Source organism: Schistocerca nitens, chromosome 3 (genome assembly GCF_023898315.1).
Source record: "Schistocerca nitens isolate TAMUIC-IGC-003100 chromosome 3, iqSchNite1.1, whole genome shotgun sequence".
NCBI classification, from domain to species: Eukaryota; Metazoa; Arthropoda; class Insecta; order Orthoptera; family Acrididae; genus Schistocerca; species Schistocerca nitens.
The window spans coordinates 819,543,337-819,558,597 of record NC_064616.1 but is presented as its reverse complement, the minus strand read 5'-3'; positions in this window follow the sequence as shown (position 1 = coordinate 819,558,597).

The following is a 15,261-nucleotide window of genomic DNA, read 5'->3' as shown; positions in this document are numbered from 1 at the left end:
AACCCTGAATGATTTGAATAGCTCATCTGTCGTATTTTCCCATAAAGCTATTGATTCCCCAGAAAAAGTCAGGCCTCAAAAATTATAACTGCGTAGAAATCTATGGTTCGTTTGTATAATTTTCCTTTAAGATACTTCTTACTTCTAGCCAGCTACTTGTATTCTCTCGGATTAACAATTTTGATCTAGCATCTCTGGTTATCTTCAATTTTATACACTGAAACAATAGATTAATCTCTTCAGTTTCCACTGCATCAAACTTGGCATTTACATTTTCAATAAACTCCTGCAACTCCTTTTTATTTCCTTCAAAGGCTTTCGCGACTAAAACAAAGGTATATTTACTTATTCCTACGTTTTCACTATTGGAGGACGTCATTTTTACTTTTATTTCCTATATCAAAACACTATATAGTTAAGGGGATACGTTGTCTTGCTAATGTTGCCGACTGAAATCGGGGACCCCCGATTGCTCTGCTGGATTGGCGCCCTGCTTGTCGTAGCCTTGGCTGTTGCTACTACAATGGAGGGCGTCTGCTGGGCTCTTCGAATCTTGGGCACTGCTATTCGTAATCTTGGGTGCTGCCACTCGTAATGGCTTCTTATTCTTCCGGTGAGACTCAGTGACACAACTGCTTCTTTACTAACCCCTCTTTACAACACAGTTTTTTATGCTTTCTCTCAGCTGCTGATGTCACCTGTCTTATGCTAACCCCATTTCTGACACCCAGTTTTTACTGTCGTATTCCGGCACACGTGGTGCCTTTCACCATCCGTGAGTCGGGGTTACCTGCACGGAGATAAGAGGGAGAAAGAGCCTCCTTGGCTGATTAGGAGTTTGGCAATGTCAATATTGTCGATTACGAGGGTTGTCCAGAAAGTAAGCTCCGACCGGTCGCGAAATGGACACCACAGTGAAAACCCGATGGGGCTTTGCACAGATGTGTTGGGTAGTCGATGACCGTCGATCGCATCAAGACGCTCTTTTCAGTTGTGAGCGCGCTGTGAGCGAGTAAAGACGCCTAGAACAACGATGTATCCCGCGAAGTAGGAGGGCCCTCTGAGAGGTTTCACCCTAATGAAAGCAGCCCACCTAACACAACTGCCACGCGCTTCCTTCTTCATGGCAATTCTCAGCCGCACTGTGCAGCGACAGTGAAGACGCTCCTGTAGCCTTTTCGATAGGACGTGTTCGATCACCCACAACACTACCCTAGTTGGCTCGTCCTGAGTATCATCTATGTTCACATGAAACGCTGGATACCAGACAACACTTGGACGCAGGCTACGCGCTGTAGACCAGCGTCGAGAATTATCGGAAAGCACAGGCGGCTGCCTTCTATGACGATAGTGTTGGAAATTTGGTATAACGCTCCAACAAATGCCTAAGTCGGAGCGGCGACTATGTACAGAAGTATCTGGAGAGTGTAGTTAACTCTTGCAAATAAAATGTTTCTGATATTCACTGTGGTTTCCATTTGGCGACTGATCGGAACTTACTTTCTGGACAAACTTGGTATAAAGGAGAGCCGTTGCAGATAGTTTCTGCAGAAGTTGCAAATTATTATTTTGGTCTAACACTTTTATTGAGCTGTTAGATACAAGTGTGATTATAGAAAATTAGAGCAGGTGAGTAGGTGAAAAAATGGTTCAGATGGCTCTGAGCACTATGGGACTTAACATCTATGGTCATCAGTCCCCTAGAACTTAGAACTACTTAAACTTAACTAACCTAAGGACAGCACACAACACCCAGCCATCACGAGGCAGAGAAAATCCCTGACCCCGCCGGGAATCGAACCCGGGAACCCGGTCGTGGGAAGCGAGAACGCTACCGCACGACCACGAGATGCGGGCTGAGTAGGTGAAGTGTCATATCTGTTCTTTACTGTACAATGAGTCAACTGTCAAAATTAATCTGATACAAGTGCTCCTAGTCACTCACACTCTGCTAACTACTGCCTCCTGGGCTGGTTTCAGTAGTGGTATACTATATGACCACTTGGCTTTGCAGTGCAGTACAACTTGGTCCTGCCATTTACTTAAATCCTGAAGTATTTCTCGTTGAGACAGAGACAGGCATTCTCTGCTCGATACTATACCAAGAAATGTACAATAAATAATTATCTCGCAGTTATGTCCCAAGAGTCTTTTCGTCAACTTGATATGCCTGAAGAAACTAAGTCTTTATCGCTGCTACAGCGGCGTCACCGATTGGTGCACTGACTGCTCCGTATTGCAACTGATTAGCGAATCGCCCCTCTGCTGATAACGGCTCCTTTTATATCGATCATAATTAATCTGGTTGCATATGGCCTTCGCGCGTGACATCAGTACTGGCTGGTTTAATCCACTAAGAAGTTATCCATCACGTGCATTGATACTGTATTGTTCGATTGGACTCTCTCTTTGAGAGAATTCCGTCTACATGTGACTGCCTTAATGTTAGATTACTTCTGTTGTCATACATTATGTGCGTCAGCGGAATATTTACTCCCTCGTATTTGACCTTATCCTCTCAGTGTCTTGGCACCTTCTCTAATTCGTTGGCTGGTAGTCTAAATGACGAGTGGCCTCCAGTTTAAGGTGGCGTTACCTTCTGAAAACGTCCTCTTAGCTATCCTATTAGCCATGTTCTTTGGCAAAGCAAGGCAGTTACGACATCCTCAAGTAATTCTCTTTTTGATCTGACTGTTAATAAAATTTTTAAACTATCTGAGATCGGTACAATTCGAATAATGATCATAGGTTTCCTACTTCACTTTGTTCCGCAACTGGTACTTATGTATGGTAATCGCAAGCAATATATCATAGCTTACATTTTTCTGTAGACTATTTAATATTTTCCACAGCATGCTGTTATCTCATTGAGGAGGCTATAAACGAGAACAAGAGGCTGGCATGTTACCGTGCAGCCCCACTACTCCCTCTCTCCCCAAACACAAACTATGATCCTGGACGCAAATTAATGTAATGTTACCTGAAAATATTTGCTAATTTTAGCCTTGATGAAGACATATTGCAAAGAAAGGCTTGTCGCTGGTAGATAAACAAAATTATTTGATCCAAACACTCAAAATTTTCGCTATATACAGCAGTACAAAGACATACTTCAAAGGCTTAATAACACTTTCAGTATAGCTCTTCAGCACATTCACTTGCCTGCAGATATTATCGCTCCTTTGTAATTGAGAAAATTGGGGTCGTACAAATAGAGCAAAACCACAACAATGAACTAGCATGTTAATGTCTTCACATTAGAAACTTACTTTGTAAGACTGCGGTTATTGTCGGGATAATAGCAGAAGCCTAGATTCCCATGTGGCTCAATTGCTACAATGTGCTGAGACTTACCAGTTGCTAACAAATTTCTACAGTTTATTAACAATGAGGCATACTGCTAGATCTTAGCTGCTGTTCAGTTTCAAACACGTAATTACTGCGAATAATAATTTAGCACAATGAATAAGGTGATTAATAATTGTACACGGTGAAGCTAAGTATTTTAGCGTTGCTTGCAAAATACCAAACAAGTTGAATTTCAAAGCCATCACGCCGAATAATCTGACTAACGAAGATAAGTCTCAATTTTTGTGTTATGATATCTGTGAGATCTTCAGAAATATTTTATATCATAACACTTCTCGTTACATTCTGTAACAAGTAGATCTAATGGTAAGAAACATTTGAAATTGTAGAATTGCTAACGTGGTATTCAGTGTCCTGCTTCAGTCGACATAAATTTAGTTATTACTCATTGCATAATTTTGTTCATGAAATTGTAGCGCTGAATATGTTGTTTACGTGGTTCCATTATTATTCTACTCACAATGCCACGTTTACATACTTAAGTTGCAGTCCTGATATATTACCTAAATATCACATACGAGGGCACAGACAGTTTTAAGATCAAAAGAGCAACATATCTTACTAATGGCGATTGGGTCACTTTCATGTTATAGATACCTTATGTTAAATTAAGATACATTTTCAACGTAAAGTTATCGAGTTGCAAATGAGTAAACATTTAAGGTCACAAGATCATAAGATTAAGTGTGGTAAGTGATGCCTACATCGTCAAGCCTCTTTCTGATACCAAATCCATAACATTACACGTTCTGAGCTCACAATGGCCATTGCTCGAGGCGCTTTTTGTTAGGGACGAATCACTAGTTATTTTTATGTAGTTAAGATTCCTTCTTTCAGATTCGCGTGAGGCAGTCTTAATTTTGGTTCTTTTTCATAAATCCTGATAAGGCAAGTGGTAGGATCTTTCCATTGTAATCGCACAGAAGATTTCATCACACTTCGTTATTTTCTCTGTTTTCCTTCTTTCCCTTAGTTGCTATAAATTCGTGCTACGGTCGCAGGTTCGAATCCTGCCTCGGGCATGGATGTGTGTGATGTCCTTAGGTTAGTTAGGTTTAAGTAGTTCTAAGTTCTAGGGGACTGATAACCACAGCAGTTGAGTCCCATAGTGCTCAGAGCCATTTGCTATAAATTCGTGGACGTATGTTACGTCTATGCAAGTAATTGAAGGCTGTTTGTTTATTGCCATACGCGTTTCGCTTCTTTTATTTGGGAAGCTTCTTCAGTTTCCTGTAATACATGTTTCTTTTTATACATACAATAAACGTATTATGTGGTAGGCACAATATGCTGCTATGTTACATTTTGTCGTGCAAGAGCAAAAAACGACAAAATGTAAAATAGCAGCATATTCTATCTACCACATAATACGTTTATTGTATGTATAAAAAGAAACATGTATTATAGGCCACTAAAGATGCTTCCCAAATAAAAGAAGCGAAATGCCTTTAATTAGCCGGCCGCGGTGGTCTCGCGGTTCTAGGCGCGCAGTCCGGAACCGTGCGACCGCTACGGTCGCAGGTTCGAATCCTGCCTCGGGCATGGATGTGCGTGATGTCCTTAGGTTAGTTAGGTTTAAGTAGTTCTAAGTTCTAGGGGACTTATGACCACAGATGTTGAGTCCCATAGTGCTCAGAGCCATTTGAACCATTTTTTGCCTTCAATTAGTTGCATAGACGGAACATACCTCCACGAATTTCCTCATACATCATTTCCAATGGGCTATGAGCTTCTGCTACGTCTCTAATGATCTCGTCGTAAGCGGGACGTTGAAACCCAATCTTACTTCTCTTTTATTCAACATTTTTTCACCGAATGGAAGTGCCTCACGAAAGTTAAAAGGTCATGTCATTTCCCAATTATCGGGTACGCTGACGTGGATCATGCTGTTAAAGCGTAACCACGAGTTCTACAGCATACCCCGTTGGGCATTCTGAATACCGCGATTAAATTCATGTCAAAACGATCCTACATGGTGCGATAAATCTACTTTTTCACATGATTTCTTCCAATGTAGTCACTCCACAAGCACCACAAATGTTTGAGCTTTACCCACTGCCTTCACTACATTGTATAATTAAAAGAGAACAAAAGTCACAAATTGTAGCTTCTTTCCAAATTAATGGTACGTTTTCTAAACCACACATAACGCTACCCATAACCTTCAATTACGCAATGTTTTAGGCGTCATCGTAAAAACTGTATTAGAAACGCAAATAAAAAACTGCGGTTGAAAAATAGAATTATAGCAACCTGCGTACCAACAAGACAAACAAAACCGACAAGAAAACTATTTTTTATAAAATTTTGCCCAAAATTGTACATAATAAGTTTAGTACTGCATACTTCATATGCTGCATGAGCAGTGGGTACAATTTTTTTGATACTGGATGCTCGACACCCAATTTCTCGAAGAAATTTTACGCTCAAAACCAAACTGCAATATTCAATAATCTTACTCATGCTAATGCGAGTGCCGAAACGTCGCCGTAGATCATAGGCTCAAGGCAGGCGTCAGATGGGGATGTCCGTCCCCACTTCTAGGCCGGAGAAGTGGAAGTGTTCTTCGGCTTCTCTCGCTAGGAAGGGGTCCCTTTTCTCACTCCCTTCCCAGGTGTCTTCTAGTGGGAAAGACGACACCCGCCAGTGGCTGAAGAGTCCAAAAGCAGCTGGTCGTAGGGCTTCACGCTCATCCTCAGACCCGGAGACTGAGCCAGTGACGTCCTTCCAGCCAGGGAAACCCAAGGAGCAGTGAGAGAAATCCAAAAAGAAAACCCCTAAGACCAAGGCAATTGCGGTGACACCCACACCACCTCTACCTACAAGCTCTGCGGTTGAGGATGGGGTGGAGATTTTGGCGTCTGCTGAGGACCTAGTTCTCGCCAGACCCTCAGAAACAATGGATATTGACTACTCCGGCAATAAATCGGTGGCAGCAGGTGACTCTGAGGCGTAAACTGCCTCATTGAATGAAACTTCCTGGCAGATTAAAACTGTGTGCCCGACCGAGACTCGAACTCGGGACCTTTGCCTTTCGCGGGCAAGTGCTCTACCAACTGAGCTACCGAAGCACGACTCACGCCCGGTACTCACAGCTTTACTTCTGCCAGTACCTCGTCTCCTACCTTCCAAACTTTACAGAAGCTCTCCTGCGAACCTTGCGGAACTAGCACTCCTGAAATAAAGGATACTGCGGAGACATGGCTTAGCCACAGCTCTCCTGCTTCTGTAAAGTTTGGAAGGTAGGAGACGAGGTACTGGCAGAAGTAAAGCTGTGAGTACCGGGCGTGAGTCGTGCTTCGGTAGCTCAGTTGGTAGAGCACTTGCCCGCGAAAGGCAAAGGTCCCGAGTTCGAGTCTCGGTCGGGCACACAGTTTTAATCTGCCAGGAAGTTTCATATCAGCGCACACTCCGCTGCAGAGTGAAAATCTCATTCTGGAAACATCCCCCAGGCTGTGGCTAAGCCATGTCTCCGCAATATCCTTTCTTTCAGGAGTGCTAGTTCTGCTAGGTTCGCAGGAGAGCTTCTGTAAAGTTTGGAAGGTAGGAGACGAGGTACTGGCAGAAGTAAAGCTGTGAGTACCGGGCGTGAGTCGTGCTTCGGTAGCTCAGTTGGTAGAGCACTTGCCCGCGAAAGGCAAAGGTCCCGAGTTCGAGTCTCGGTCGGGCACACAGTTTTAATCTGCCAGGAAGTTTCATATCAGCGCACACTCCGCTGCAGAGTGAAAATCTCATTCTGGAAACATCCCCCAGGCTGTGGCTAAGCCATGTCTCCGCAATATCCTTTCTTTCAGGAGTGCTAGTTCTGCTAGGTTCGCAGGAGAGCTTCTGTAAAGTTTGGAAGGTAGGAGACGAGGTATTGGCAGAAGTAAAGCTGTGAGTACCGGGCGTGAGTCGTGCTTCGGTAGCTCAGTTGGTAGAGCACTTGCCCGCGAAAGGCAAAGGTCCCGAGTTCGAGTCTCGGTCGGGCACACAGTTTTAATCTGCCAGGAAGTTTCATATCAGCGCACACTCCGCTGCAGAGTGAAAATCTCATTCTGCCTCATTGAATGTTCCATGCCTTCCCAGTCTCACGATGTCAACCTCCAGTGGAATTGCGGCGGTTTTTTCCACTGCCTGGCTGAGCTACGGCAACAAGAACCGTAGCGACTATAATCGAGTGTCAGGTGGAGTTTGCGTTTATGTCCTTAACTCGGTCTGTAGTGAACATGTGTCCCTTCAAACCGCTCTTGAAGCTGTGGCTGTCAGGATAAGGACGACGCAGGAAATAACTGTCTGCAATGTATATCTTCCTCCAGATGGTGCAGTACCCCTGAATGTATTAGCTGCACTGAATGATGAACTCCCTAAACCTTTCCTACCTCTGGGAGATTTTAATGCCCATAACTTCTTGGGGGGTGGTACCATGCTTACCAGCCGATTCAGAGATGTCGAAACTTTACTGTCGCAATTCGACCTCTGTCTCTTAAACACTGCGTCCGCCACACATTTCATTGTGGCTCATGGTAGTTACTCGGCCATTGATTTATCGATTTGCAGCCCAGGACTTCTCTCATCTATCAACTGGAGAGCACATGACGACCTGTGTGGTAGTGACCACTTCCCCATCTTCCTGTCACCGCCCCAGCGCCAGACACACGGACGCCTTTAGGGTGCCCGAGGTGTAAGGCAGTCCTTTGGTGGTCGCCGGAAGTCGCTGAAGCAATTAAGGAGCGTCGGCGAACTCTATAACGGCATATGCGGCACCCTTCTCTGGAGCACCTCATAGCCTTTAAACAGCTCCGTGCCCATGTTCGCTACCTTGTCAAACAACGGAAGAAGGAGTGTTGGGAGAGATACGTCTCCACCATTGGGTACCACACGTCGCCTTCCCAAGTCTGGGCAAAGATGAAACGTGTTTTCGGGTACCAGCACCAACAGCTGTCCCCAGTGTCACCGTAAGTGGTGAGTTATGTACCGACGCAAATGCGATTGCCGAGCACTTTGTTGAGCACTTTGCTAGAGCCTCTGCATCGGAGAATTATCCCCCAACCTTTCGCACATTCAAACTATGGCTGGAAGAGAACGTCCTCTCATTCACTACACGTTGAGTGAATCCTGTAACGCCCCATTTAGAGAGTGGGAGCTCCTCAGTGCCCTTGCACATTGCCCGACACAGCTCCTGGGCCCTATCGCATCCACAGACAAATGATCAAACATCTCTCATCTGATTACAAGCGACATCTTTTCGTCATCTTCAACCGGCTTTCGTGCAATGGCGTCTTTCCATCGCAATGGCGGGAGAGCATCATCATTCCGGTGCTCAAACCCGGTAAAAACCCGCTTGATGTGGATAGCTATCGGCCCATCAGCCTCACCAACGTTCTTTGTAAGCTGCTGGAACGTATGGTATGTCGGCGGTTGGGTTGGGTCCTGGAGTCACGTGGCTTGCTGGCTCCATGCTAGGGCGGCTTCCGCCAGGGTCACTCTACCACTGATAATCTTGTGTCCATCGAGTCTGCCATCCGGACAGCCTTTTCCAGACGGCAACACCTGATTGCCGTCTTTTTTACTTACGTAAAGCATACCACACGACTTGGCGACATCATATCCTTGCCACATTGTATGAGTGGGGTCTCAGGCGACCACCCCCGATTCTTATCCAAAACTTCCTGTCGCTCCGTACTTTCCGTGTCCAAGTTGGTGACTCCCATAGTTCCATCTATATCCAGGAGAATGGAGTCCCGCAGGGCTCTGTATTGAGTGTCTATTTTTAGTGGCCATTAACAGTCTAGCAGCAGCTGTCGGGCCCTTTGTCCCACCTTCTCTGTATGCAGATGAGTTCTGCATTTCGTATTGCTGCTCCAGTACTGTTGTTGCTGAGCGGCGCCTCCAGGGAGCCATCCACAAGGCGCAATCATGGGCTCTAGCCCACGGCTTCCAGTTTTCAGCCACAAAGTCGTGTGTCATGCACTTCTGTCGGCGTCGTACCGTTCATCAGGAACCTGCACGTTACCTTAACGGCGATCCACTCACTGTAGTGGAGACATATCAATTCCTAGGACTGGTTTTCGACGCTCGATTGACTTGGCTCCCTCATCTTCGTCAGATTAAGCAGAAATGCTGGCAGCACCTCAGTGCCCTCCGTTGCCTGAGCAACACCAATTGGGGTGCAGATCGCTGTACGCTGCTGCAGCTCTACAGAGACGTTGTCCAATCCCGAATTGACTATGGGAGTGTGGTTTATGGTTCGGCAGTGCCTTCAGCAACAGGAGCTTTTAGGAGGAGTCGAGTGACCAGCGTACTGGTGGAGGCTGGTGTCCCTCTACTACAGCTCAGACGTGCGCAACTGCTCGCCAGTTACGCAGCACACATTCATAGTTCCCCTGGGCATCGGAATTACGAATTACTGTCTGCTTTTCCCGCCCGCGGCAGTCCATTTGAAACGTCCCCTTAGAAAAATTAATGACACACAATATTTTTTGGCGCAACGCAATCTGGCTTTCAATAATCCCTACAAAAGAATGGCCCTGACTAACATTAACCTATACCTTTCACAAATCACTTACCTCACAAAAATCTTCGTTACTGGAACTACTGCAATACAGCGAGCGCCACTACTGCCAGCTAAATAAAAGATTCAAACTACGGAAGGCACTAACTACTGGTAGGCCTAGTTAGCAAATGAAAGATTTTAATAGAGAACAAACAATGTATTTACCTTAATAGTGTTGAAAAATCATAATATACATTGCAGTTCATGACATCCAGTCTTACAAATTTCAAAACTCCGCCATCTCTCTCCCCACATCCACCACTGCTGGCGGCTCACCTCCAACTGCGCAACGCTATGCGCTGTTAACAGCCAACAGCCCAACACTACAATGGCGAGTATTACAACAATGCAAAGCAGCCACAGACTGCACGCAGCAGAGCCAGTGATTTTCATACAGAGCGCTACGTGGCGTTACCAATAAGAAAACATAAACAGCCTACTTACACATTTCCCGCATCGGCGGCCCAGATCGGGGCTAACGATTGCGGATCGCGTGCGGTCCCTTCTCTCCGAACTGGAGTCCTTCCCTTTACCACCTCTACTTGCGGTCCGTTTTCGTACGCCTCCATGGTGCACGCCTCGGCCGCAGCTTCGTCTGGAACTTTTGCTTGGCCCTAAGGACTCCGTTAACGCCGCCGCTCTGTCACTTCCTCTCGATTCTTGACGTGTTCCGGGGCTCTGAAGCGGTTTACACCGATGGCTCAAAGGCTGATGGTCACGTAGGCTTTGCATATGTTCATGGAGGACATACTGAGCAGCACTCCTTGCCAGTCAGATGCAGTGTTTTCACTGCAGAGCTGGCGCCCATATCTCTTGCTCTTGAGTACATCCGCTCATGCACTGGCGAGTCATTTCTCCTGTGTACTGACTCGTTAAGCAGCCTACAAGCTGTCGACCAGTGCTACCCTCGCCACCCTCTGGTAGCGTCCATTCAGGAGTCCATCTATGCCCTGGAACAGTCCTGCCGTTCCGTGGTGTTTGCGTGGACCCCAGGACATGTCGGAATCCCCGGCAATGAACTTGCCGACGGGCTGGCCAAACAGGCGACGCGGAAACCGCTTCTAGAGATAGGCATCTCCGTAGCCGACTTGCGTTCTGTCTTACACCGCAGGGATTTCCGGCTTTGGGAGACGGAATGGCATAACAGCACGCACAACAAAATGCGTGGAAGTCTTCTATGCAGGCCTCTCGCAGGGAATCAGTTGTCCTCTGCCGGCTCCGCATTGGCCATTCGTGGCTAATGCATGGTTACCTACTTAGTCGCGAGGACCCACATCTGCGTCGCTGTGGTTCCCAAATGACAGTCGTCCACCTCTTGCTGGACTGCCCACTTTTAGCCGCTCTGTGGCAGACTTTCAACTTTCCCAGCATCCTGCCTTCGGTGTTGGGCTACAATGCCTCCTTAGCGGCTTTACTTTTACATTTTATGCGTGAGAGTGAGTTTTATACTTCTATGTAGGTTTTAGCACATGTCCTTTGTCTCTTTGTGTCCTCCACCCTAGAGCTCTTAGGGTGGAGGTTTTAATGTGTTGCAGAGTAACTGGCTTTCCCTTTTTATTCTCGTGGTTGGCCAGCCACTGTAATCTGCTTTCATGTTTCACTCTCTTCTGTTTCTAGCGTCTCTCTGTTGTTTTCTTGTCCTCTTTTGCTCCGTTTAGTGTTCGTTGCCTTCCCTTCGTTCTTGTGGCTTTTCCTTTATTTCCGTTTTGTGTTATATGTTTCGTCCGTTTTATTCTCACACCTGTGGCATTGTTTTATTAGGAACAAGGGACCGATGACCTCGTAGTATGGTCCCTTCTCCTGCCTTATACCAACCAACCAACCAAGCATGCGTCAGGCGGCCGTAGGCAAGTGGGCAGAAATTGTTCTGAAGAGGACAAAGCGACGAACTCTTTCCAAGCTTTTGCTATTACTGATTGGTTACGAAATTAAGTAAACTGTCTCTGAGCTTGCAACATATTGATACAGTTAGACACAGACAATGTGTGGCTTAAAAAAGTTACCGAAGAAGTTGGTTCTACAACTCAGATTTTCCTTAGCACTGCGTAACGTTTGCCACGAACGGATATTGCTTCAGAATAGCTCAAGTGGATGACTGCACCTCCTTTAGAAACTTCCACATCCTACAGAGTTGCCAGTTTGTTTGGATGACCGTTATGTTGTTTGATTTCAGTGATTACAAATTCAAATCGAATGTCCTCATTGGTTAACCGAGGCACCTGGTGAAATGTGGATCTATTTAACAAGGAAATGAATGGATTGAACTGGTGGTCATCCATTTCAGGGAGTAGAGATCTCATCCTTTTGGCTCATTTCCGTTACGCGTAACCGCAAAATAATCACCTAACTGCATGGGGCGTCCGGTGGTGAAGTGGACTGATGCTAGGGTGGTATCCTTCAGATGTGAGTTCCTTTCCCACTTCAGGCAGCCGTTTTTAATATTCACAATCAGATCTTATTCGCCACTTTTTTTAAAAAAAAAAAAGAGAGAACATTCGATTGCACCATGGTTTCAAATTCACATTAAACATGTTGTGCCAGTAGGCCTACTAGAGAAAAAAAAAAGGTTCAAATGGCTCTGAGCACTATGGGACTTAACATCTGTGGTCATCAGTCCCCTAGAACTTAGAACTACTTAAACCTAACTAACCTAAGGACAGCACACACATGCATGCCCGAGGCAGGATTCGAACCCGCGACCGTAGCGGTCACGCGGTTCCAGACTGAAGCGCCTAGAACCGCACGGCCACACCTGCCGGCCTACTAGAGAAAAGAGACAAGCTCCATGAAAGAAACGAATTTCATTAAATGAAGAAACTCCGACGCCTGTGATGTTTCTTACATTAGTAATTTTATTTTATGTAATGAATCCATCTCTATAAAAAGTAGCAAGGTACTTATTCCAACCTTTATTTGGACTTACGTTGTTAAAAATTTGATGCTGCACTGGGATTCGAATTCTAAAATTGACTTTACGGAACTTGATACCTTCCTGATAATACACTTCCGTGAATTCGGTGTTCTCTCAAGATTTCAAACTCTTCAAAGTTCCCACGTAACTTGCATGTGTGAGTTCGAATCGTAATCCTTACAAAAATGTTAACCATGCCTATTCTAGCCCTAGCATGTGCGCATCTACCTGCTGGTGGAAAACAATTTCTATTGTTAACGTCTCTTCGTGCATTGTCAACAATAACAGTAAGTGACGAGTTCACCTCTCACTGAGCGCTGACCTCTTTGTCACACCGTTTCAAGTTCCAACATCTGCACATGTCGCTACTGGTGAAAAAAAAACCTACGTTTAATGTTCAGTCATGGTTACGAAACAACGGTGATAGATGCCGTGTTAGATTCCCACGAAAGTAAAAATTAATCATTCGCCTGTTCATGTTACAATTAAATGTCTTGCTACTGCTGAAACGAACCGATATCTGACATTTTACTGCGCTTAGTGAACAATCCGAATTGGTGCTGGGTTCGAACCCGAATACAACACAAAATTTTTCGTCACGTCATTTTAGTTATGAACTTCTAGTTCATACTTGCTACATCAGTCGCAAAAACTACATATTTCACATCTTTCTATTCCCAGTCAACACTGACGTTCAGTACTGTGTTCTAGTCTCGGTCTAGCACAAAACTTTTGCTTAGTTGGCATCTTTTCGTTATAATTTAAAGTTACAATGTATACGTAACTAGTTGTCCATGAATAACTTAGATTTTTAAAATGTCTTTGTGTTAAATAACAAGGGCAATAGATGCCTTCGAACTGCACATATATTCACGTGCCAACAAATGTACCGTGGAATCAGTAATTATACGCTGTTGATGGTGAGTTTCCATAGAGCGCTTGGCAGTGTTAATGGCGGTTTTTCTAGCCGGTTGGCTCATTCACCAGTTTATGCGAAACCACTCGCCAAACGAAAGACTGGTTGGAAAATCTTTGAGAGCAACAATTCTTCTAATGATGTTAGAACTTTGGGAGTCCAGGCTTTCTTGCAAAACCACTTTATCACAAGAAAATTTAGTTTTGAGTAAGGATTGCGGAATGACTTAGGTGGTAGATTTACAGGTATTAAATGTTAGAGATATTAGTGAGAGTGACAATGTTTTAGAAATTTCACTTACCGAATTAATTTGAGTTTACAAGTATTCAGGACTGTCTCATATCTAAGTTGTCACCTGTGGAAACGATTTTGTAATAGTCTGCCTCTGACTTCTACGTCCCCTTATCTCATTAGAGCTGGCACCCTTCTTTACAACCAGACCTTAATCATTTTCCATACACCGTAACTGGTGCAGTCTACCCAAATTACTCTCCCTCAGATATCCCTATGACAGAAAACATGAAAATATTACTATTGTACACTTTTAAACAAATTTTTTTATCTACTACGGTCAATATTATTATTATTATTATTGCATGGTGACTGTTATTGAGCTATATGAAATAAAATCGTCATAACTTCTGCATGGTTTGCGCTAGGACGTTTGAACTGCAGCGGGACATGATGGGAATTATTAAACGCTGTATGGTTTGGTTTAGCGACGAAACCCTCTTTCATTTGGATGGGTTCGTCAATAAGCAAAATTAGTGCACTTGGGGGACTGGGGATCCCCATTTCGCGATCGAGAAGTCTCTTCACCCTTAACGGCTTACTGTATGGTGTGCAATGTTCAGTCACGGAATAATCGGTGCGATAGTCCTTGATGGCACGGTGACTACCGAACGGTACGTAGAGCTTTTGGAGGATGTTCCACTCTGTAATAATAGACCTTGCACGATTCTTCCGCTTCTTTCATTTTTTCTCTCGCTACTCGATGCGCCTCTGGCATCTTAACTTTGAACTGATATACCGGGTGATCAAAGAGTCAGTATAAATTTGAAAACTTCATAAACCACGGAATAATGTAGATAGAGAGGTAAAAATTGACACACATGCTTGGAATGACATGGGGTTTTATTAGAACAAAAAAAAAAGTATTGCTTGACGCGTGAAAGACCTCTTGCGCGCATCGTTTGGTGATGATCGTGTGCTCAGCCGTCACTTTCGTCATGCTTGGCCTCCCAGATCCCCAGACCTCAGTCCGTGCGATTATTGGCTTTGGGGTTACCTGAAGTCGCAAGTGTATCGTGATCGACCGACATCTCTAGGGATGCTGGAAGACAACATCCGATGCCAGTGCCTCACCGTAACTCCGGACATGCTTTACAGTGCTGTTCACAACATTATTCCTCCACTACAGCTATTGTTGAGGAATGATGGTGGACATATTGAGCGTTTCCTGTAAAGAACATCATCTTTGCTTTGTCTTACTTTGATACGCTAATTATTGCTATTCTGATCAGATGAAGC